We start from the raw sequence: 26,575 nt of genomic DNA, 5'->3' as shown, positions 1-26,575 counted from the left end.
CAGTACCTCTGCAGAGACCTAGGATATTTTAGTGCTTTGTTTGTTTCTCATCTTTAATTTGGAGGATAGCTACCAAATAAAACTTCATAGCACTTTAGACTCCGGATTAGATATTTGTGTCTTGTATAAGATGGCTAAAAATATACCTCTTTTAAGGCAAAGTAGATATGCAAAGCATTTCCTGTATATCAATTTCATAAAGAAAAGCTCAGATTGAAAGGTAATGTTTCTTACAATTTTAAAAATACATAATAAAATGATATAAACGAAATGAAACGAAGCGAAATAAAATAAAATAAAATAAAATAAAATAAAATAAAATAAAATAAAATAAAATAAAATAAAATAAAATAAAATAAAATAAATAAATGTAGACTTATCTGTATCCAGATATTTTTGTGTATTTCTCAACACAAACTAAATAATTAATTAATTTACTAAAAAAAAAAAAAAAAGAAGAAATTAAGAGAGAGAGAGAAAAAGAAAAACAAACAAAAAAGCCTTGATTTGTAAAAGTGCATTAAAAAATACAGTGCTGACCATAATTTGTAATCTTCTGCACATGATCTAAATGTTGTCTAAACATCCATAATTTAAAGCTGAACAGCTTGAGGGTTGTGGTGTTTTATTTTGTTTTGTTTTGTTTTGTTTTCCCCATAAATAAAATTTGTTTTTTCCCCATGCCTTTGGACAAAAAAAAGGCATGGAACACAATATTTCCACAACTTAAATAGTCACGTGATTTTACTGCTAGAAGGAATAAAAATCCTGTCAAGATAAAAGGAAGCTTTGAAAGCCAGGCTGCAACTGGTTTCAAGGTTTGGGCATGATAACAGGAAAACCAGCATAACAACAGAAAAGAACAAGATAGATTTTGCTGTCACACCCAGCTACATGATTCTGTAAAAGATTAAAAATAAAGATGCTATGTATTTCAAATATACAGAATATTGCAGTCTTCCAGCTTTATTGTCTTGCTTGCGACATTTTTCAATTAAAAAAAAAATAAATAATAATAATAATTGCATATTTCTGTTTCTTAGGTTTCTCGTCCTGCTCTGCAGCTTGTTGCCATTTGTCTCAGGTTCTGAGCTCAACATAACAATGACCCGAAGGGAGGTATACATACTGCTCTTTAAGTCAGTTTAACATATTTATTTACTAATTGATTTCTAAAATGCACTTTAATGCATTCTGAGAGAATGTTTAGGGATTAAAATTAAAATATATTTTTGTAATCACACTGATCCCAGTATCTCTTAGGCAATCACTTGAGTTAGAAGATTAATTTTCCTCTATGCTCTAAAGATCAATGAATTTGAGCTCTGATGGTGGATGATGTTAAATGATGGTGGATAAGTTAAATGGCTGCAGACCATCTTCAAATACAACTTCCTTAGTATTTGGTAACTATTTGGTTGCCCAGCTTGTGGCCAAGTTGGTTGTTGGTTTCCAGTACAAATTACCTATGCTTTTGAGAGAAGATAGATGTGGAAAAATGTTATGTATTTATGTATGCTCCTGCTTCTGTAGATGCAAAAGCATACGTGAGCATGGTGGGTATCTTGTGCCTTGTTCAGATATACAATATATATGTACAATATGTACAATATATGTAAGTTATCAGTGTTGTAAAATACATTCCATGAAGCAGTAGGACAGTAGGCAAAGGTAAAAAGAGACACTGAACTACAAGAAGGTAGAAATAATTGGTTGCAGGTGAACCAGTGGAAAATAAAAAAGTCATTCAACATCTTCCAGATCTTTCTTCAGTATGAAATGTTAATGTTTGGAGTTTTGCTTTTAATAGGAAAACTTATCTCATCTCATACCAACTTTACAACACATCCAAATCAGAAGTAAGGGCAACAGACTAGGCTTAATGCATTCTCCATCTGATTCAGTTGAATTTGGCCACCACTTTATAAAGTCTATCTAAGATTCAGGGCACTTAAACATTCATGATTTTGAAAACAGCTGGATGAGTTAAGATATGAGAGTAGCACCATTTGTTTTCATTAGTCTGTATTAGATGCTCTGCTCTAGATTTACGGATTGTGATGGCTTCCCTCCCATGGAGTGATAAATGAGACTCACAGTTTATGACTTAGCCATTGAGCCCAGATGTCAGAATATCCACAAAAAAAAAAAAAGAAAAAAAAAAAAGTGAGGAATAAAATGAGCTAAGGTATCCCTAAAGCATGTACCCCTTGTCTCAAATGGCATTTGAAGTTGCTTTTCTGTGGTGGAGGAGGAGCAGTCTATGTGAATATCTACCTTCAGATTCCCTGTAGTTTTGGGAGGTTCAAAGTGCATCCTGATGATGACAGTGTGCACATTGAATGTATTCATATCACTGTTTTTTAGGATGCAATTAGGAACATATGCTTATTTGAAGACTAAAAGCATAAAATATATGTATCACAACTCTATCACAGTGATAGAAAGAAGCAAAATTTCAAATTGGCACAGAAAATTTTGTCTATATGCAAGACAGCACTGACTTCCATGGGATTAATAATTCATATATTTTGTCTCATTCAGGGCATTTCAGAAAGTCCATTATACTATATTTTCTGTACAGTCAGTAAATTTTGTAGCTCTTAAAACCCGTGAAATGAAAAATAGTCTTGAAAAACCATAACACTATCAATACATTAATATTTATGTTGTTCTTTTCATGACAGACATTCCAAAGTGCTCTCCAGTAAAATAAAATGAAATAATGTATGAAAAGAATGCAGATGACTACAAATCAAAAGGTCACTGAAAAAGACAAATCAGATGAACATGTTAGGCAGAGGGAATGACCAGGTTCACCCAGTTAACTCTTGGAAATCCTGTGGTCTACTCTAAACCTCTTGTTAATCAAGTTTTAGGAACAACCTGTCAAGAATCAGAAAACAATCATGACAAATGAGTGGTACAAGCTGAGGCCATTTCAGTATGGACAGATAAGAAGGTGCTGTTCCAAATAACAAACACATAATTCTGTCACCTGGACAGTTATGTAACTGTTATAACCCTGTAATACCAAATGTAAATTAAGTTAAACACAGTGGTAAAAATGCAGTTATTAAAACAGCAGCAACAACAAAAATAGGATAACGACTTTTTAATTCATGCATCACAGCAGCAAATAATTGATATAAGTTATGTTAATTACTTAACATGATGTGGTCATTCATGAGTGAAAAATAAATGTGGAGGGAAAATGCTTGTGAATGCATAACTACTGATTCTTTGATACTAGTTTGTCTTCAGTTAATTTGAATAGTCCAAATATTTAAAAAAATATTGCATTTCCTTGAAAAAATATCTTTCAAGTTTGATGACTTTCTCCACTGCCAGATAAAGATTATGATTAAAGAAAAGAAGATTAGAAGGCTGAGCTGGTTTTCCTAATTTGGCAATACAGCATCACAGAGTGTGATGCTGAATGCTCTCATTATATAAAAATTCTTAGATTAGAGTCAAAGTTTTTGTAGCTACTGGAGGATTGTAAATGGCTTTTGGAAGCTAGTCACATCAAAGATCATTAAAGAGGAGGCATATCTGTGAAATTACAGGGTATTCTATCTGAAACCATTAAAGACCTAACAAAAGTCTGTTTTCTAATGGAATTAATATAGCAGAAAAAGAGAGAGAAAAACAGGCTAATGTTCATGGCTTTGTGCATCTGTTATTAAATATATATATATATGGAGTTATCTACTTGTATTTGGTTACTGGCAGGCATTGTTTTCTGCTTTGTTTTCTGGATATGAACATTCAATTTTTCTGTAGGTATCTGTTTTTCACATTTAACTCTCTTACTAACATAATTTCGTTTTGTTTGAGTGGTTAGTATATTTATTCAGTAACTTCACAAAATCCTGCTGAAATTGACAGGACAAAAGGAGTTACTAATTTCAATATAAGATATTGAAATGATTCTTTAGCCACATGTAACATCACACTAGTTTTCAAGTGTGCATTCTGTGACAATATTGACATTAGAGCTACTCTAAAAAAAAGTAGAAATACTCATGAATAATGAGATATTATCTCAGGTCTGGATCCTGATGAACACTAGAACTGTGTAAAAACAGCTACATATAGGAACAGGTCTCCTCAGTAGTACAGTGTTTAGCTGCAAGCAGGTAGCATAGAGGTTCTTAGCAACTCAGAAAGATCTGTACCTTACTTGTCATCCCCATGTTTTAGTCATAAGTGCATGAGTACATGACTGTTCTTAATGCAAGATCTGACTTTATGAAAGGAAGATGAATGAAATGGATGAAAATTGCTTGTAATTAAAAGAAGGACAAAAAATTGAACTTCACTGTCATCGTAAGTTTGCCAATCTTTAGACTCCTCAAAGTTTGCTCTTGTATGACGTTCATTTACACATGTAAAGAAGTAGAATCTAGAAAAGTTTTGCTTATGGATGTCAATTTTAAATGTATCTGTTAAACAAACAAACAAACAAACAAAAACAGTATGCCCGAGATTCTCCAGAACTCCAGAAGAGCATCCTCCAGAAAAGAGAACTTTATGTGAAGTTCAGAGTGGAATGATTCAGTAAGGTGCATCTACCTCCCCTTAACATCTACAGAATGGGGCAGACACCTCAGATTGGTTTCCCTACATGCTGAGTGGGAACGTGCCTCAGTTTAGCTAATGAAAAAAAAATAAACATGAAGTTATGTCTGTAATCTCACCATTTCCAAGATGCAGATATTCCAGATTTCTAAGATCCAAGTGATTGTAAGGAATTCCCTAACTCCCACCTGTTCAAAAGTTGCATGATTTTTCACTTGGAAGGGAGAATTTTTTATTTTAAATAATGATTGCTGGAGAAGATGTGTTGCTCACTTCTTATGTAGTAAACATATGGTCAAGACCTTTACTCAGGTAGTAGTTTTAATCTTAGGTTGATGGAATTTATATTTTTATCCTTTTGAATGAAGCCCCTAATCAGCTTTTCTAGATTGGGCTTGGAGGAAGATAGAGAAAGTCTCCCATCTTGTGCAATTTACATAAAAAAGAACATAGAATTCATTTAGTCGGGAGAGAAAAAGGAATAGCTGTGCAGAGTTTAGTTTCTCTGGAAAAAACTACGACTTTATAAATGTCTACACCTGAAGTGATATGTGGAGTTTTCACTCAGTGATTCTATAACATAAAATTGAAAAATAGTCCTGGAGTATGAACCACAAAATAATAAAAATTTTACCTTGATTTCTTTATTTGTTCCTTATTTGCCCAACTAGCTTGCAAATTGCTGTAATGTAACACTCAGGAGTCCTAATCCAGAATACCAAATTTAATATTACAGAGTTTGAGAATATCTACTGTTAGAAATATTTTATACTCTGAAAAAATCCATACTCTGAATTTGAGCGAGATTAAATGAGAGCATGAATTTAGGGGATAGGAAGTTCCCTTTTGGAAAACACCAGTGTATATCATTCATTCAGCAAGCATTTCATCAGAATAACTGCCATTATTCTATAGGGAAATTAACCCGACAATTACAATAAGCTATATACGTTACACTGTAATTCAATGACTATGTACTGTTTTCAAGAACAGACTCAAATATATGCCAGACAAAGAGGTGACAGACAGAGTGGGGAAAGAACTCATCAGGAACTGCCCTGAAGAGAAAGTCTTGAAAATTCTGGTCTACCAAATGTTCAACATGAGCTGGCAGTGTGTGCTTGCAGCCCAGAAGGCCAACTGCACCTTGGGGCGCATCAACAAAGGGGTGGCCAGAGCTTGAGGGAAGGTATTGTAACCCCTCAGCTCTGCTATCCAGAGACCCCCCTTCCAGCACTGCGTCCAGGTGTGGGGACCCCAGCACAAGAAATATGTAGACCTGTTTGAGTGGGTCAAGAGGAGGACCACAAAGATGATCAGAGGGATGGAGAACCTATGAAGAAAGGCTGAAAGAGCTAGGGCTGTTCAGCCTGAAGAAGAGGAGGCTCTGGGATGAACTCATTGAAACCTTTCAGTACTTGAAGGGGACATAAAAAAGATGGAGAGCAACTCTTTGCTCACTCAGATAATGAAAGCAAAAAGGGGAATGGTTTTAAACTAAAAGAGGGGAGAATTAGATTAGGAGGAAATTCTTCACTCAGGGGGTGGTGAAGCACAGGAAAGTCTTGCCCAGAGAAATTGTGGATACCCCATCCCAAGACCAGGTTGGATTAGGCCCTGGGCTACCTGACCTACTGGGTGGGGTTCCTGCCTATGGCAGGGGTGTTGGAACTACATGAATTTTAAGGTCCCTTCCAACCCAAGCTATTCTATGATTCTATGTTAACCTTAAGACCAAAATGAGTTACCTGCCACATTGTTTAATCTTGTCCTCTAGCTTCATGATCGTCTTGAAAGTGCATCACTTATGGTTAGTGGAAACAGGTAAAAATTGTTCACTTAGTGGTGATGAACTCTTTAGACATATTCAAATTGTTCTAAAATCTTTCTGTAATTTCTAAAATTATATGTGAACAACAGAAGGGACCATTCACCACATTTTCTTCATCATTTTATCACAGACTGACATTAAAGAATTGCAGGCCTTGGCCTCTCTCTGAAGTTTGCTGTGGGAACAGATTCGTCCAGGAGGACACCGAAGGTCTCCAAACATGTCTCTTCAGAAGTCAAAGAAAACAAAGCATGATAGTAAATGGTGCATCTGGGAAGTGATTAAAAAAAATAAAAAAATAAAAAAGTTTGTTTCGTTTGCAAGGAAATAAACTGGGAAGCCTCTTCCCTCTTTGGAAATAACTGTAGAGGTTTACAGCCTCATCTGGAGCTTATCCTTTACTTATTTACATTTTGAATATAATGCAAACATGACCGACTTTTAATATTGTACATATCAGCTCCATGAGGTAACAAACAAACAAAAAACTTGTAGAATGCACATAAAAAACATCCAGTATTTCATGTGGAAGGACATGAAACACAGAATTATTATTACAAGTTTGCCTGGAAAGATGCAGTAAAATAATGTAAGCTCCAGGATCTGGAGACTCCCTACTTACTAATTAGTGACATACACTTTAATAATAAGCACACCAGAATTTGACTATACTCAGTGGGCTGCTGACCTATTTAACTTGGCTATCATCAAATGCGACCACACTTGCAAGCATTAGGTGAGAACACAGCCTTTCTATCAGAGCTGTTCTCTTCCAGTTCACATCTTTATCTTGCGTTCCTTATTGCAAATCTGAATAAGGAATGAATGTCTTATGCTCCAGCAGTATGGATGTCTGTATAAGAGAGGAAGTGACCTGGTGCAAATGGCACATGTTAATAGTGAAACTGTTCATACAGACAGCTTTCCAGGAGGTTGAGCTATTTGATTTAATCATCTTCCCTGGTTTTTAATTATTTAAAACAGGCATAAACTCTTAATGTTGAAAGAATGGGCACTTTAAGTTCCTAAGCTTGTGTCTCCCTGCTCTGAAGTCAATTTCTAAACCCCACTATGTTCAGTGTCTGCTGGATTGGGACCTTAAAATTTAATTTTAATGGTTAAACTAGCTGCTTCAAAGTGAACACTTAACTTTCTTATCTGCTGAAAATTATGCTTCTCTGTAAAGGAACCAAAATGTTCTCCTTTTATGATTAGGCAGTCATAAAGATCCTTATGAAAGAAGGACCTTTTTAATAGGAAAGCAAACTACCTAAAGCAGTGAAGTCCACCTCCACCCAGCAATGTATATATTTTAGATGAAGCCATTAAAACTCATTTTTACACTAAGAATTTTGTGTTGCCCTCCAGCAAACCTCTATAAGTGAAAGGTGCCATTATAAGGTAGTCCACTCTCCCTTTGAAAGTACAATTTTCAACCCTTCCTGCTGATAGATTTAAACCAATAATAATAAAGAATGATAAGAATAAGAAAATAAGAATAAGAATAAGAATAAGAATAAGAATAAGAATAAGAATAAGAATAAGAATAAGAATAAGAATAAGAATAAGAATAAGAATAAGAATAAGAATAAGAATAAGAATAAGAATAAGAATAAGAATAAGAGTGGAAAAAAACAGCAACAAAACCAACAAACAACAGTAACAACAAAAAACAAGAATATGCATATTCCACATATCTTTTTCAACATGTTGTGTCCCTTATATCGGGTTCCTTTTAATTTTTGTTTCTTTTTTCTTTTTCTTTTTTTTTTTTTCAGAACAAAAAATGGTTTTCTTGTTTTGCAGCTAGCTGTTGTGAAATAACAGAAGTCAAAAGGTCCAGACAAACCTTGTTTAAAAGTCCTTGAAAAACCCTTCATAATTTCACTTGACTATTGATCTGTATCCTTTTACTGATTTAAGACTAATATATATAGCAGAGCATGAAAGAGATTTTTGAAAGTGCAGGTGTAAAGTGTTTAACATAACCTTGAATTTTATTGAAATAACAAAAACAACAAAAAAAAAAAACTTCACAAACACACACAAAAAAAAAATCATTACATTGTAAATTGCATTAAAAAAAAAAAAAAAAGTTTCTGGGGCAAAACATATTTTCAAGTATAAGTGATCCCAAAGCCCCCCTTTTTCCTCTTGTCATATTTTCCTCATACCTTTAGTCACAAAAAATGCACGGGGGAAGAAAGCTTTCAAAAATCCCTGTGGCAGAATAAACTAGATTTGAACCTTCATGTGATTATTCCAGAGGGAGTCATTTAAGCATGGGACTGCTTCAGAAACTTCAGAGACTTCCTTTACATGTGAATATTGATTCCTTTCACACAAACAGTTCATCCTTTTATGTTGCCCTTCCACAAACTCACCCTCCAAAGAAAGTTTTTTTTTTTTTTTAATGGTTCAGCCGGGTGTTTCTGCTGCCCCAGCCAAAAATATATCTTGTAGCTGAACCAAATGGAATAATGAGAATGTGTAGATTACCCACAGTTCTTCCTCACAAGTATAAACAATTCACATTTCCTTCCAAGAAAAGAAAGAACATTTGAACTCTTTTTTTAAATCATCAGATAATCTACAGTGGCCCTAGGGGCATGGGTGGACTTGGGGGTGTAGGGTGATACCCATCAAAAAATGAAAATTACAGAAAGTAGTTAAGTGCAGTATTTCCTAAGTCAATCAGATCTCAGAATGTTCCTTGATCATTCAACTGAGGGTTATATTTTGGTACTCATAATTCATCCTGGGGCTGTGTTTAACAGCTGCAAGTAAAACTTACAGTGTATGAGTTTGACCCTGTAGCCTTTACTTACATGATTAAGTGCCACAAATTTCCCACAGAAGTCCACAAAATATATAGTTTGTCACAGGCACTGTGATTTCAGTGGTGGATCTGATTTGTATAAGAGCCACAGCTGGGCATGGTAATGTAGCATAATGTCTTGAAAATTCAGGGAATGAGCAGGCAGTTACTGTGTTTCCTGAGATGATCCCATCAAAAGACAGTATGCATTTTTTTATACACTGTCATTACAATATTGCATGAACTACAATATTCCTATACACTAGTCATCACAAAAAGTATGTGCTTTCACGTATCTCCACAATTCTGATGGTATGTTAATTTATTTTGTTAATATTATAGCACAGCATAAAAATGCCATCTCTATTCTATCACACACTTATTTTACTGGGGTGCTGAAGTACATAAAGTACAACTCTATGGGATCCAATGACATGCATCCCAGGGTCCTGAAGGAATTGGCAGATGTACTTGCCAAGACTCTCTCCATCACATTTGAAAAGTCCTGGCAGTCAAGCAAAGTCTCTGGTGACTGGAAGAAGGGAAACATCACCCCAATTTTTAAAAAGGGTAGAAAGGAGGACCCAGGGAACTACAGACCAGTGAGCCTCACCTCTGTGCCTGGCAAGATCATGGAAAATATCCTCCATTTCTTCCATGTCAAGGCTCATGTAAGACAAAGAGGTAACCTGAGACAGCCAACATGGCTTCACCAAGGGTAAATTATGCTTGACCAGTGTGGTGGTTTTCGATGATAGAGTGAGTGCATCAGTTGACAAGGGAAGACTGATTGATGTAATCTACCTGGACATCTGTAAGGCCTTTGACATTATCCCACATGACATCCCGGTATCCAAATTGAAGAGATATAGATTTGATGCATGGACCATTCTGTGGATAAAGAGTTGGCTTGAAGATAACACCCAGAGAGTGGTGGTCAATGGTTCTGTATTCAGGTGGAGGCTGGTGACAGTGGTGTACCTCAAGGCTGAGACTGGTACTGTTTAACATCTTTATCAGTGACACAGACAGTAGCATCAAGTGCAACTTCAGCAAATTTGTAGATGACACCAAACTAAGTGGTGCATTTGATACAACAGAAGGAAAGGATGCTATCCAAAGGGACCTGGACAAGTATGAGAATTGGGCCAATGTGAACTTAATAAGATTCAACGGGTCTAAGTGCAAGGTGCTGCACCTGGGTTAGGGCAATCCTGGACATGGGTACAGACTGGCAGAAGAACACATTTAGAGTAACCCTGCAGAGAAGGACTTCGGTGTTCTGGTGGATGAAAAGCTCAACATGAGCTGGCAGTGTGTGCTTGCAGCCCAGAAGGCCAACTGCACCTTGGGGCGCATCAACAAAGGGGTGGCCAGAGCTTGAGGGAAGGTATTGTAACCCCTCAGCTCTGCTATCCAGAGACCCCCCTTCCAGCACTGCGTCCAGGTGTGGGGACCCCAGCACAAGAAATATGTAGACCTGTTTGAGTGGGTCAAGAGGAGGACCACAAAGATGATCAGAGGGATGGAGAACCTATGAAGAAAGGCTGAAAGAGCTAGGGCTGTTCAGCCTGAAGAAGAGGAGGCTCTGGGATGAACTCATTGAAACCTTTCAGTACTTGAAGGGGACATAAAAAAGATGGAGAGCAACTCTTTGCTCACTCAGATAATGAAAGCAAAAAGGGGAATGGTTTTAAACTAAAAGAGGGGAGAATTAGATTAGGAGGAAATTCTTCACTCGGGGTGGTGAAGCACAGGAAAGTCTTGCCCAGAGAAATTGTGGATACCCCATCCCAAGACCAGGTTGGATTAGGCCCTGGGCTACCTGACCTACTGGGTGGGGTTCCTGCCTATGGCAGGGGTGTTGGAACTACATGAATTTTAAGGTCCCTTCCAACCCAAGCTATTCTGTAATTCCATTCTGTGAGTCTATGTTAGATTATAACAGTATGGGATGCTGTGATGACACAACTAAAAGGGGCATCATATTGCCATGAATGAGTCATTCACAAAAAAAGAAGGAAGTTGATTACCAAATAGCTCTCTTAATGGAGGACTCGAATACAGCTGCTGCATATCATAACAGAGATATATCAGTTAAATTATATGAAGGATTTTTCATGAAGCTAATGTTCATAACATTTAGAATAATGTAGGAACATTGTTGATATTATACCTATTAAAATAATTAAGTAACTAACTAACTAAAATATAAATATTGGAAGCAAGGAGGGAAGATGGGAAGGAGGGAAGGAGGGAAGGAGGGAAGGAAGGAAGGAAGGAAGGAAGGAAGGAAGGAAGGAAGGAAGGAAGGAAGGAAGGAAGGAAGGAAGGAAGGAAGGAAGGAAAGAAAGAAAGAAAGAAAGAAAGAAAGAAAGAAAGAAAGAAAGAAAGAAAGAAAGAAAGAAAGAAAGAAAGAAAGAAAGGAAGAAAAAGAAAGAAAATGAAAAAGAAAGAAAGAAAGAAAGAAAGAAAGAAAGAAAGAAAGAAAGAAAGAAAGAAAGAAAGAAAGAATCTTTTTATCTGACCCATACCAAACACCGAAAAAAATATGCTTAACATAATGTTTTGTTAAAGAAGAATTTGTTCAGAATTCTGAAAAACTGGAAAAAAATATACCTCTCTTTGCTCCGTATATGGTATAGTCATAATTAAATTACAAATACATCCAATCATATGATAAGGAAATAGTAAACAATCCCAGCTTCCCTACCATTGAATTGCTTACTATAACAAGAGATTACATATGTCTTTGTTTTAGCTTGCATGGACATTGCTCTTGATGGGAATATACAGATAAATGCTTGCAGTTTAGTGACATATGGAACACACACATGTGACTGGATACATGTAGGCATCAGGATCAGTTCAAGCAGCAGTGTTGCCTGAATAAATGCAAATACAATAGTGTTTACAATAAGTATATTCAACAGTCCTTTCCACCTGTCAAATCTGATGTAATCAGTAAATTTTTTTTTATTTTTATTTTTTGGCAGACTTAATGTTTACAGTATCATAGAAAGACATTTACCTGACAACTTCTGTATTTCTTCCAAATGACTTTCTTTATTTTGTACTGACATTTCAAGTATTGATTTGAAATTGTAGCACAATATGAAATGACTAATTGCTTCAAAATTTCCAGTAAACCTTAAGCTTAACTGAAAGGTATTGCCATTTTTTTTTTCTAAATAATGTTTTTAAAACAATTTAATGCTGACTTTCTTAATTAAACAGACAGAAACAGGTCATCTAAAAACCTGTCTTTCTATTGTGATATTCTCCTAGAGTTCACCTTCCAATTAAATATATATATTATTATATATAAAATATTATATAATAATAATTATATAAAATATTATAATATAATATAAAATATTACATTATATATAATATAATATAATATATTATAATAAAATATAAAATATTATATAATAATAATTAATTGCTATATAATTATATATGTATAATTATATACATAATATATAATATGTATGATATATATAATATATATATTATATATATTATATATTATATTATATTATATTATATTATATTATATTATATTATATTATATTATATTTTATTTTATTTTATTTTATTTTATTTTATTATTATATTTTATATATATATATATATATATATATATATATATATATATATATATAATAATAATAATATATATACATGTATATGTATTTCCCAAATTATCTGAGCTGGAATTTTAATTGCGCTTCTGATTGCCTGGATATTAAGAAATTTAAAACCAATACTTTAACAGATCGTTCCACAACTTTTACAGCTTGAAAACTTCTATCCTGAGCAGTGTATAAATTGAATTCTTCTTCTGTCAGCCAACTGTTTCCCTTATTCTGTAATGGTTAATTTGTGGTCTATAAACCTTGGGCATACCTTTTGTCCATAGCACTGGCGAAGTTTAAGAGAAGTGACTCCTACTCACATGTGTAGCACATAACTGAAATGTGGAGGATAATTTGATCTAAACAGAAATCAAGGAAGTACAACACATAAGACTGTATGCCCATAGCATTCATTGTGGATAACATTGAAAATCATCTGGGTAGTTCTTCAGTTTAACAATTTTAATTGCTTGTTCTGTGATTTTTGGCATTTTAAATGTCAGAGACTAGGTCACAAGGACTTAGTTGAGATTAGGTTATTTACTGTCAATGTTGCTAGGTGGAACTCTGGCATGAAAAACAATGATTTATCATTGTACATTTTTGAGTGCTCTGGTACATATCTGAAAAGAAGGAGAAGTAAATGATTGCAAATACATGGAAGACGACATCTTTTCCTCCTACTAAATCAAATATCTTCAAGTAGAGACACAGTTTCAGGAAATAGGGCTGAATCTTCCAACAGTGTGCAGCTGGGAAGTGCTGTAGATGTCAGAGAATTTGGCATTAAACCTGGATGCCTTAAAGTTGTTAGTAGCACTGTATTTCTGGGAGGAACAGAGGAATTTCCATGACAAATCAAGTAAACAGTCCAACCAGTCTTACAATACTGGTTGTGGTTAGAAGCAGATCAAATGTCTGCCTTCTAGAAAGGTAATTTGTACAGCAAGAAGTATTCTGCATCACTCACGCCACTCAAAGAAATCCAGTTATTTCTGTTCTCTCTCATTAATCATGTGCTATCTATCCATTAGGTGATTTGCTTTGTGTTGTATCCCTGGCTGATTGAGCATAGAGCAGATGAAGACTTTGAAAATATGAGAAAACAGAATTTCTGGAGCACCACTTTTCAGCTTGGCTGAAATAGCATCTGCCATTTCACCGGCATTTCAGTGGTGAAGGTGAACGGGCTCTCCTACCCTCAGTTTACCCTGGCCAAGGAGGATGAGCAGACTTTTGTTTTGCATCCTGGATGCGACTTACACAAAGATGAACTTCAATAATATACTAGCATGGTTACCTTTACTCACACATAACTGTTGAGGTCCTATTTTGCCCCATTATCGAACAAAGCATTTGAGTATGAATCCTCTTCTTTACCTTTCAGTAGTGTCAGAAAGTGGATTTTAAAGTGTATTTCAGATATAAAAGGGTTAGCAGAGCTGTTACTGTAGATAGCACACCCATTCCTAAAAGCATTATATTAACTCTCCAAGCAATATGACTGCAATTTTCCAATTTTAATAGTTTTATCGTACCAAATGCAAGATAATTCCTTCTTCTTTCTTAGTTCTCTCTCTTCATTGTCCCACTCAGGGCTTGAAGTTTTATGTCTTCAAATGCGCTGCTTATGATTTAATGGCTATTAGGAAATTAATACTTTTATTTTTTTTATTTTTTTTTCCCAAGGCCTTCTTTCTGGCAGACAATCCAAGTAATTGACATGTTGACAATAAAATCAGAATGTAAGTGCAAATAGAAAAAAATCATTATAATTCCCGTCCATATTTGTATTCAAGAAGTGCTCTTTCAACATCTACTGTCAAGAATGGCATTTACATGAATTCTTTTTTTTTTTGTTGTTGTTCTAAGTGCTAGGATTGCCCAAAGAGAAAAGAACTAATTGATAAAAATGCATACAGACAAGTGTTTTCATGTTTTAATTGAACCTAAAAAAAAAAAAAGATCTGCTTTGTGGTTCGTTTTCTGATTATTTTCACACAGGATATAAAGCATAAATTTGTGCTGCATCTGCCCTGGTACTTAAAAAGTAACACTTTATACATGCCAGTTCTTTTAACCCATTCATGTTTAAATCATTACAATGTATAGTCTGTTGATGTCTCCCCTTGAATGGTTCTAAGGATCTATTTATTCAAACTTTTGTTTTGGTTAGGACCTGAACTCAGGGCAGACAAATTACAGCAGCTCACTGGCTCTGTCTTCTTCTTCCACAAGATTCTATTAAAAGAATGAGACATAACACAACAAAGATGAGGAATTCAGATGCCATATATCCCTGTATCAGTTAGGCAGAACAGGATGTTCTGAAAGAACTTCTGAAAGACCATCCTGCTGTGCCTCAATTCTGGAGGACACAGGTAATGTTTCAATCTTATCTATAAATTATCTGCTGCTTAAACTTTTCAGACACTGCTTTGCACTGCACTTTTTCAGTGGAGTATTGAGAATGCCTTTGAATGAATCTCCACAAAATAAAGAATGCAAAGGCAAACAATTTCTGAAGGAAGAAAAGAACAAGTGCTGCTGCTGCTGATAATAATAATAATAATAATAATAATAATAATAATAATAATAATAATAATAATAATAATAATAATAAATATATATAACAATTAATCCTTATTAAAATATTTAATTTGAAATCTTAAAAATTAATGACTATTTAGTAATAACATGCAGGGTTTGCATAAACACACCTTTAAAGACCTCTGTCAGTTACTGAAGGAAGGATGCATTTATTCATTGACAATTGCTAACATTTATTATTGCTTGTAGGAAAACGGATTTAGGGAGAAAGACCTATGCTGCATTTAAATTGGTGCAATTTCATGTCTTTCTTCAACAGTCTGACGTATGGTCTTTCAAGAGAGGGAAATAACTTTTCTTTAAGCATCACATTTATTGATCTACTGGTGTTTCAGGAATGGTGACAGGAAGTAATCTTACGTCATATTAAGATTTTACTTTTTTTTTTTTTTCTTTAAGTCATTACTATTAGTATTATTACATGTAATATTAATTTAAATCCTTTCTATATACATGTCCTCATGGAATTCTAAAATGGTGACTTTTGTTGCTTAAACTTTCATCACACTTCCTTTTGGTGAACATAAATACAAATATAGGCTTGTTAGACCAGGATAGTCCAGTCTTGCCCGACATAGTCCATCTAGTCCAATATCCTATCTCCACTGGTCATATTTGCCCCATATAAAAGATGTTAATTTCAACATATAAACTTTTTATTTTTAAAGTCCAGAAGCAATGGGAAATGGTTTTATTGCTGTGATCCCTACAGTGGCAGAAAGAGGTACAGAGAGGACATGGAAAGCCCACCTGATAAACACATGGCTCAGAGTCTGGTGCCAACACAGAAATTTTGTTTTTTTTTTGACCATGAGGTGCTTTACTCAGCACCCGTTCTGATGGCTGCAGGTGGGTCCCACCTATGTCTAAGTGGAAAACGTATCCTAGCCCAGGAACTGACAGGGCTCACTGAGGTTTTAAACTAGGTAAGAAGGATGATGGGGCTGAAATAAGGCTTGTTGGAGGTGTGCCAGGGGGAATAATGGCTAGGCCAGAGGAGAAGGCAATGGCCCAACTGAAGTGCATCTACACTAATGCATGCAGCATGGGTAACAAAGAAGAGGAGCTGGAAGCCATCCTGCAGCAGGCAGGCTATGACTTGGTTGCCATCACGGAAACATGGTGGCACCACTCTCATGACTGGAGTGCTCCAAAGTCTGGCTATAGGCTCTTCAGAAGGGACAGGCAGCACAGAATGGGTGGTGGTGTGGCTCTCTATATCAGAGAGTGTTATTATGTTTTGGAACTTGAGACTGGGAATGATAAGGTTGAGTCCCTGTGGGTTAGGATCAGCGGGAAGGCCAACAAGGGAAGCATCCTGGTGGGGGTCTGTTATAGACCGCCAAACCAGGATGAGGAGACGGATGAGGAGTTCTACAGGCAGCTGGCAGAAGTTGTGAAATAGTCAGAACTTGTTCTTGTGGGGTACATCAACTTCCCAGATATATCCTGGAAGCACAACACAGCCCAGAGAAAGCAGTCTAAGAGGTTTCTGGAGGGCATAGCTTCCTGACGCAGCTGGTTAGTGAGCCTACCAGGGGAGGTGCCCCACTAGACCTTTTGTTCACAAACAGAGAAGGACTGGTGCGAGATGTGGTGGTTGGAAGCTGTCTAGGGCAGAGTGACCATAAAATGGTAGAGTTCTCTATTCTTTGTGAAGTCAGGAGGGGGACCAGTACAACCACTGTATTGGACTTCTGTAGGGCTGTTCAGGACACTGGTTGATAGAGTCCCTTGGGAGGTGGTTCTGAACAGCAGAGGAGGCCAGGAAGGCTGGGCACTCTCTAAGAAGGAAATCTTAATGGATCAGGAGCTGTCTTTCCCCACGTGCCCAAAGACAAGCCAGTGCAGAAGAAGACTGGCCTGGCTGAACAGAGAGTTGTGGCTTGAGCTTAGGAGAAAAAAGAGGGTTTATAATCTTTGGAAAAGAGGGCAGGCCACTCAGGAGGACTATAAGGATGTTGTGAGGCTGTGCAGGGACAAAATTAGAAAGGCCAAAGCTCATCTGGAGCTCAAACTGGCTGCTGCCATTACAGATAACAAAAAATGTTTTTATAAATACATCAGCACAAAAACGAGGACTAAGGAGAATCTCCATCCTTTACTGGATGCGGGGGGAAACTTAGTTACAAGAGATGAGGAAGAGTCTAAGGTGCTTAATGCCTTCTTTGCCTCAGTCTTTAGCAGCAAGAGCAGTTGTTCTCTGGACACCCAGCACCCTGAGCTGGTGGAAGGGGATGGGGAGCAGAATGTGGCCCTCATAATCCATGATGAAATGTTTGGAGACCTGCTACAGCACTTGGATGTACGGAAGTCGATGGGTCTGGATGGGATCCACCTGAGGAAACTGAGAGAACTGGCGGAGGAGCTGGCCTAGCCACTTTCCGTCATTTATCAGCAGTCCTGGCTATCAGGGAAGGTCCCAGTTGACTGGCAGATAGCAAACGTGACACCCATCTACAAGAAGGGCCAGAAGGTAGACCTGGGGAACGATAGGCCTGTTAGTTTGACCTCAGTGGCAGGAAAGCTCGTGGAGCAGATTATCTTGAATGTCATCACATGGCACTTACAGGGCAACTAGGCAATCAGGCCTGGTCAAAATGGATTTATGGAAGGGAGGTCCTGCTTGACGAACCTGATCTCCTTCTGTGATAAAATGACAGACTGGGTGGATGAGGGAAAGGCTGTGGATGAGTTCTACCTTGAGTTCTGTAAGGTCTTTGACATCGTTCCCCACAATATTCTGCTCAAGAAACTTACTGCTCATAGCTTGGACTGGCATATGCTTTGTTGGGTTAAAAATTGGCTGGATAGCCAGGCCCAAAGAGTTGTGGGGAATGGAGTCAAATCCAGTTGGAGGCTGGTCACTAGTGGAATCCCCTAGGGATCAGTACTGGGGCCAGTTCTCTTTAATATCTTTATCGATGATCTGGATGAGGGGATCAAGTGCATCCTCAGTAAGTTTACAGATGACACCAGTGCATGTGTCGATCTGCTCAAGGGTAGGAAGGCTCTGCAGAAGGATCTGGATAGGCTGGACCGGTGGGCTGAGGCCAACCGTACGAAATTCAACAAGGCCAAGTTGCACCTGGGGCACAATAACCCCAAGCAGAGCTACAGGCTGGGAGAGGAGTGGTTGGAAAGCTGCCCTGCGGAGAAGGACCTGGGAGTATTGGTTGATAGTTGGCTGAATATGAGCCAGCAGTGTGCTCGCACAGGTGGCCAAGAAGGCCAACAGCATCCTGGCTTGTATAAGAAGCAGTGTGGCCAGCAGGTCTAGGGAAGTGATTGTCCCTCTGTACTTGGCTCTGGTGAGGCTGCACCTCGAGTACTGTGTTCAGTTTTGGGCCCCTCACTACAAGAAGGACATGGAGGTGCTTGAGAGAGTCCAGAGAAGGGCAACAAAGCTGGTGAGGGGTCTGGAAAACAAGTCCTTACGAGGAGCGGCTGAGGGAGCTGGGCTTGTTCAGCCTGGAGGAAAGGAGGCTCAGGAATGACCTTATTGCTTTCTATAGGTAGATTAAAGGAAGCTGTAGTGAGGTGGGGATTTGTCTATTCTCCCATGTGCCTGGTGACAGGACAAGGGCAAATGGGCTAAAGTTTCAACACGAGAGATTTAGGTTGGATATTAGGAAAAACTTTTTTACCGGAAGGATTGTTAGCCATTGGAATGGGCTGCCAAAGGAAGTGATGAAGTCACCATCCCTGGAGGTCTTTAAAAGACATTTAGATGTAGAATTTAGTGATATGATTTAGTGAAGGACTGGTTAGTGTTAGGTCAGAGGTTGGACTAGGTGATCTTGGAGGTCTCTTCCAACACAGACGATTCTGTGATTCTGTGGTTTTGTGTGATTTTCTTTCTTTCTTTCTTTCTTTCTTTCTTTCTTTCTTTCTTTCTTTCTTTCTTTCTTTCTTTCTTTCTTTCTTTCTTTCTTTCTTTCTTTCTTTCTTTCTTTCTTTCTTTCCTCTCTCTCTCTCTCTCTCTTTCTCTCTTTCTCTCTTTCTCTCTTTCTCTCTTTCTCTCTTTCTCTCTGTCTTTCTTTCTGTCTTTCCCTCTCTCTCTCTTTCTGTCTTTCTCTCTCTCTCTTTCTCTCTCTCTCTTTCTCTCTTTCTCTCTTCCGTCCTTCTGTCCTTCCATCCATTTATATTTATTTTTTATAAATCAAGTTTCCCAAAGAATATCTGATCACTTATTGATTTATAAGTGAAATTATTTCAAGAAATATATTTATTTGATAGATGCCCGAGACCTGGAGAAGGATCTTTAAGGTCCCTTCCAACACAAACCATTTTGTGTTTCTGTGATTCTATTATTCATATTGTAGTTATGGAGTAAAAATAAGTTTAACTAAATGAGTTTAAAATATCTGTAGCAGTTTTAAAACTCAGAAGTAACTACCTCTTTTCTGATCAGAAAAAAAAAAAAAAAAAAAAAAAGTTTGAAATACTAATTTTCTGTCCAAAGTAAAAATTTTAGTACAGATATATAAAATCCAAGAAAGAAATGGTGTACATTGGAAATTTTGGCAGAGGAAGAAGTCCAGAGTCACAGAAGCAAACACAATAATACCTAGATTTTCATTAAAAAATAAGTAAATAATGGTAGGGTTAAACCTGATCTGAAGGTTGCTAGCTACTTCCTATACATTCACAAGGCAGCAATAATACCTTCTTCACATTTCCTGACAAAAAATCCTCTGAAGTGATTAAACCCCACGATTACAGTGGTAGTTCTGCTGAATATTGACTACAGGTCTTAACCATATAGGAGGGCATACTCATTGCCTGAAAGCATCAAGTGTCTGGTGGAAGATTTACATATGTCTGTATACTTGCATGAGCCTCTCAGTCAAAACCAACTTCATTGTTTACCTGCCACAATATGTTTCTGTCTGCTCAGGAAAACTCCAATAGAGGTGTCTTCAATGTAATTTGGATTTTTTTTTTCTGGAATCTGGAAAACCCTATATCATTTATAATGAATGCATATGTCAGTGTGATTGGTGTTGTTATAAATAAAAACTCCAAATAAATTCTTACAAACTGAAGAAAATATCAAATTATCATCTTAAGGAACTATGAAGGAAACATCAGCATGGTTTATGAATACTTATTTTCTATCTTTATAATCAGTCATATCATCAAGGTCTATAAAATTCCCAGAACAGAAATTTCATTCTAAAAGGATAATATGTTTGCAATTAGTGAGATATAAATTAAGAACTTCTCTGTAAAGTCATTATTATGATTCATTCTTCTAATCAGCTGCTGAAAATTGTGTTCAGAACCTTTGATTTTTTATTTAATGGAAAATTGAGAAAGACATTTATTATCTCCATTTCTACCCTTTAGTTTTAAAGTGTGATTTTGAGTTACAGACCTCCACCTAATGCAGTGCAACAAATTTCAATGCCTCTGAACACATTAATTCAGAACATTGACCAGAGATTTTCCATGTACAAATATAGCACCATAATGTTTCTCCCTAATCTGAAAAAGATTTGCATGTAAAAATGTTAAATTTCTGCAGGCAATACAAAGCTCTTAGTAATGAACATATGCAGGGGTCATTCAGCTGAGCTTTGTGTTGCTTAAGCTCTTCAACTCTGGGGATAGACCTCCTCTAAATTTCATCTCAAGGAAAACTGAATTGATAATAAACTCACAATTATTAACCAAACATTACCTTAATGGTGTATTATAAAATGGATATGCTTAAATCTCTCCAGAAATTGTAACAGAAGCCACAACGAATCCTGCAAAATGTGACACGGTATACACATTTGCAGGCAGTTGTATAATTTTGGTATCCATTTGCTTACTAACTACCTTCAGTGAAAAATATAGGTCAGTAGTGAGGTGTCTGTACTGGAAATGGTACTGTTTAATGTCTTTATTAATGACATAGCCAGTGGGATCAAGCACACCCTCAGCAAGTTTGCAGATGACATCAAGATGAGTGGTGTAGTTGACAAGATAGAAGGAAGGGATGCCATCAAAAGGGGCCTGAACAAGTGTGAGAAGTGGGACCACAAGAACCTCATGAAATTTGACAAGTCTAAATGCAAGATGCTGCATCTTGGTTAGGGCAATCTCAAACATCAATACAGACTGGGTGATGAATGAAATGAGAGCAGCCCTGTGTAGAAGGACTTGGGGATACTGGTAGCTGAAAAGTTGGGCATGAGCTGACGGTGAACTCTTGCAGCCCGTAAAGCCAATCATATCCTGGGCTGCGTCAAAAGTGTCACCAACAAGTCAAGGGAGGTAACTTTCCCCCTCTACTCTGCTCTCATGAGACCTCACCTGGAGTATGGTATTCAGCTCATGGGCCCCCAGCTCAAGAAAGACATGGATGTTGAGGGAAGTCCAGAGGAGGGCCATGAAGATGATCAAAGGGCTGGAGCACCTCACCTATGAAGACAGATTCAGAAAGTTGGGGCTGTTTATACTAGAGAAGAGAAGGCTCTGCAAAGACCTTATAGTGGCCTTCCAGTACTCCACGGGGTCCCTCTGGAGCGGTGGGGAGGGACACTTTATTGTGGACTGTTGTGATAGTACAAGGGATAATGGCTTTAAACTAAAAGAAGGCAGAAATCTTTCAGAGAACTGTAGAAAAGTCACAGCATTCTTTTTTAAAAGCATTAGGAGGAGACAGTGACAGGCCTTCTTACTCAGTTTTGTTTGTGGCTGAAAACTAGATATGTTCTAGCTTTCGTGTTAACTTTCATATTAACAAGATTAATTGGGGCATGAGTCACTACATCCAAAACTGGAATCAGATCCAGATTTTTAAAGGATTGCGCATAGGTCTTCAAATCTGGGAACTATTTTCTGGATGCTACAACAGATGAAATTCAGACCTACTTTATCTTCTTTTAAGGTTTGAGGTTCAGGACTGTAGATTTAAATTTTATCAGAAGAACCATTTTGATATTCAGACTCTTCACTACTAAGTAGCATAGATATTAGTGTACGAAAATCTCTTGAAAAGAATTGAAAGTTATGCTGGATCTTATTAATTCACAGTCACAGTAAGAAAGGAAGAACACAATGCATGCTGTTAACATATATGGATACTCTGATGTATGCAGTATGTATAGAGTGAAAATAACTGTCTGTAAGCCAAATTGCTCTTAGGACGACATGTACTTCATAAACAAGTCACGTGGCTCTCAGATTTGCTTTCAGACTCCAGCATGTGAACTTTTTGTTCATTCCCATGCATTTATATGTAAAGGTCCATATATAAGTTAGGTGATTTTCTAGTGTCAATGTAATTATTTTCACCAGAAAACATGTTGTACAGTTTTGATTCCAGCCAAGTGCTGTTGCTGCTGAAAAGAAGAAGAAAATTCTCCATGGTAATCACAGTACGTCATTTTTACCAAGAACTTTAAATAATTAGTTCTGACAAGTTTTTTGAACTCTGTGGTATATATATGGTCTATATTCTGGTATAAAAATTATTATTACTTTTTTTATTGCTTTCTTAGATATCAGTCACAGAGTATAGAAAATATCACCAAGCTCTCATTTTCCTTGATTACTGTCAAGGGTCTATATTGCCATTTAGTAGGAATGCTGTTCTGAATTTACTGAAAAAAAAAAAAAAAAAAAAAGACTTTGTAGAGTGATAGTCACATTTTTAATTTCTGAAAAAAAAAAAAAAAAAAAAGAGAGAAGAGAAAAAATATTTGCTGATGTAAATCTACATCATGTAGATGTAAATAAACATGATTTACATCATGTAGGATCTAAAGCTACAAAATAAAATGTTAAAATAAAATAAAATAAAATAAAATAAAATAAAATAAAATAAAATAAAATAAAATAAAATAAAATAAAATAAAATAAAAATAAAAATAAAAATAACACAGCTCTTTGATACCTTCTGTATCAAAGATGGAAGTCTGGCTCATAAGAAGTGTTTAAATGTTGGATAGGGCTTTGTTCTCATGGAAGATGACCATAGCAGGGGGATTGGAACTGAATCTTTAAGGTCTCTTCCAATCCAAACCATTATATGATTGTATGGTTCTAAGACTAATCAGATAGGAGAGAGTAGAATTAACATATGTAGTATATTTAATAAATTTTGTCATTTGCGAATGACTTAATTATTTCAGGACTAAAAGTCCTGCTCAGGACTCGACCCCTGGTATTTTTTCTATCACCACATATAAGGAATATCAAGACTCCCATCTTGACACCTATAGGACTGTAGAGGAGAGCTCAAACTCCATTAATAAAGTTTTACCCTGCTTAAAAATTTAGCAGGAAATGGTAAAGTGTTTTTTGGAGCTCAAGAATGACATGCTGTTTATACAGACATTGCATAATTTTTTGATCTAACCTTAAGGCATTATGCTGCTCAGATGTGCCTAGTCTAGATGTGTGTAGGCTGGTGATGATTTAACACTGTCCACTTGTCAGATTGGTGAATCATCAAAAGTAACAGCATCAGCCTCTCACCCATCAGTCTATCACCCTTATGAGTCTTGCATGGAAGAAGTGCTCACAAACTCCTTTCTGTTTGACTGTCATGCTTACTTGTCAGTATGAAACTGTAGCCTGAAAACTGTGAATGCTTCATTCCAAAGATTTGCTTGTTTCATTTTAGAATGACATCTGTTAGGGAAAAAGATTACTTTGTCTGCAGTATAGAAAAAGTATGCTGGGAATGGAGCTCAGCTGTTTTAAATGTTCGTGTGTGCTAGGGTGAGGAGTTTGGCAAGAATTTCATTTAAGCTCTGTTTAGACTTGAAAGCTCACCAGGTTTAAACATTCTCTCTTTAGCCGAGACTTTCAAGGTTTTCAAAGCTTCATTAATTTTAATCACCCTCTATTGATCTGGCCACACTCCTAGCAAAATCAAACCTGTTAGTCAAACAGAAGTAAATTTTATCCCTGGTTATGGTCTATTCAAATGTTAAATGACACCATTAAATATCACAGATATGGTTTTTAAGCCTGCAGTATTGTATTTGTGATGCTTGAAGACTTAAAAAGCAATCCTTCCAAGTGCCTATCAACTCATAAATACTCGTTAAAGCTAATAACTTTTTTTTTTTTTTTTTTCCCCGCAGTAATGAAGAAAATGATAGGAAACAAACACTGAGAGTAAATACAGTCCTGTGATCTTCCTTTGATGGTGTATATACATCTGTTACTCAAAAGAGAAAGAACTCATTTATCTTTTGTGTGTGTGTGTGTGTCTATGTGAAATGACTGATGAAAATCAGTGAGACTAGGAAAGCTCTGAGAAGATATGTAGCTGCTTGGGTGCAGGTCAATGGTGGTCATGTTACGCTGTGAAGGAAAAAGGCCCACTAGTGTTAGAATTAGTCACACTCCTTGTTCATGTGTACCTTTGAATTGTGTGATCTGATCCTGTTGCAAAAGAAAAAATAAACTTTGCTTCCTGCTAAGGTAACTGTGTGCAATAATCATGTTTTACTTTGAATTTTTATACATCCAATTATTGTTGAGAATGGCTCAAATGATTTTCAGCAAAAATGTGTGAATGTTAAAAATAAATACAGTAAAATAATTTTGTTAAATATTTGTGAGCTGTTCAGGAACCAAAAAGTAGATAGAAGTTCTAACAAATAACATCTGACCATCTCTTGTTGGAAAGTAGAAATGTTGGACTATAAATATACATATATATTTATGTGTGTGCACGTGTACAACTAGTTTTCTTGATTTTTCATGTTTGCCACTGTGTTTTAATACAAATCTATATATGTTTTAAAGTCATTATCACAATAACTGAATATTGACTCCTTCAGAAAAAAAAAGACATTAAGACTTACTGACTTCAAAAGTAAATATTGGCTAGGGTGAAGCTAAGATCCTGATTTCTCTTACAGGACAATTAATCTTGATACTGATGTTCAGTGAGACAAGAAATTATAATCTGTATTAATATATACATTCTAACAACCTGGTCCATTGCACAAATTGAAAATCAATTATGAACTTCATCTCTTAATCAGTTATAACTGGAAACTTCTCTTGTGCACCACATTTTCTTCTAACAACATAATTGCAAAAACATATACACACTTAGGGTAAACAGTAGGCAACCTGGATAAAATTCTCCTATACGTCAACAGGTTTCAGAATAGAATGTACTTCAGTAATAAAAGTAATGACATATAAATTATCTTTGAAATAAAGAAGAAAATATCCACACTTTTCTGCAATGATAGATTTCTATTCTATCCCTGAGTTAGGAATTCTCTTGTGTACAATCTATTAACAGACCATACTTCCTTCACTTTACCATTAGGTTTCTGGAGCCTTTAACTCCATTTTATTGAAAGAAAAATAAATATTGTCAACTGTTTTTAGATACAAAAAGTACTGAAAAAAAATGTTTCCTAGATTATCCATGTAAATTGAATGATAAAAAACAAATGATAATCACAGAATCACAGAATTTCTAGGTTGGAAGAGACCTCAAGATCATCGAGTCCAACCTCTGACCTAACGCTAACAGTCCCCACTAAACCATATCCCTAAGCTCTACATCTTAACGTCTTTTGAAGACTTCCAGGGATGGTGACTCCACCACTTCCTTGGGCAGCCTGTTCCAATGCCTAACAACCCTTTCAGTAAAGAAGTTCTTCCTAACATCTAACCTAAAACTCCCCTGGCTCAACTTAAGCCCATTCCCCCTCGTCCTGTCACCAGGCAGGTGGGAGAACAGACCAACCCCCACCTCGCTACAGCCTCCCTTGAGGTACCTGTAGAGAGCAATAAGGTCACCCCTGAGCCTCCTCTTCTCCAGGCTGAACAAGCCCAGCTCCCTCAGCCGCTCCTCGTAGGACTTGTTCTCCAGGCCCCTCACCAGCTTTGTCGCCCCTCTCTGCACCCGCTCAAGCACCTCAATGTCTTTCTTGTAGCGAGGGGCCCAAAACTGAACACAGTCCTCGAGGTGCGGCCTCACCAGAGCTGAGTACAGGGGGACGATCACCTCCCTAGCCCTGCTGGTCACACTGTTTCTGATACAAGCCAGGATGCTGTTGGCCTTCTTGGCCACCTGAGCACACTGCTGGCTCATATTCAGCTGACTATCCACCA

General features: G+C 36.7%; 1 long non-coding RNA gene across 1 annotated transcript in view; it reads left to right on the top strand.

Annotated features, from left to right (window-relative positions):
• LOC311426573 overlaps positions 1 to 24,920 on the top strand; it is a 44,102-nt gene extending 19,182 nt beyond the window's left edge. Inside the window, exons 2-4 of the long non-coding RNA XR_014686871.1 lie at positions 1,044 to 1,119; positions 15,051 to 15,255; positions 24,574 to 24,920. This is a non-coding gene — a long non-coding RNA (uncharacterized lncRNA). The remainder of the gene's footprint in view (positions 1 to 1,043; positions 1,120 to 15,050; positions 15,256 to 24,573) is intronic.
• The last annotated feature ends 1,655 nt before the right edge of the window (positions 24,921 to 26,575 follow it).

The sequence above is a fragment of the Aythya ferina genome, assembly GCF_964211825.1.
Source record: "Aythya ferina genome assembly, chromosome: Z".
Taxonomy (NCBI): Eukaryota; Metazoa; Chordata; class Aves; order Anseriformes; family Anatidae; genus Aythya; species Aythya ferina.
The sequence above is the reverse complement of the archived record's forward strand: the minus strand, read 5'-3'. Positions and strand labels throughout refer to the sequence as shown.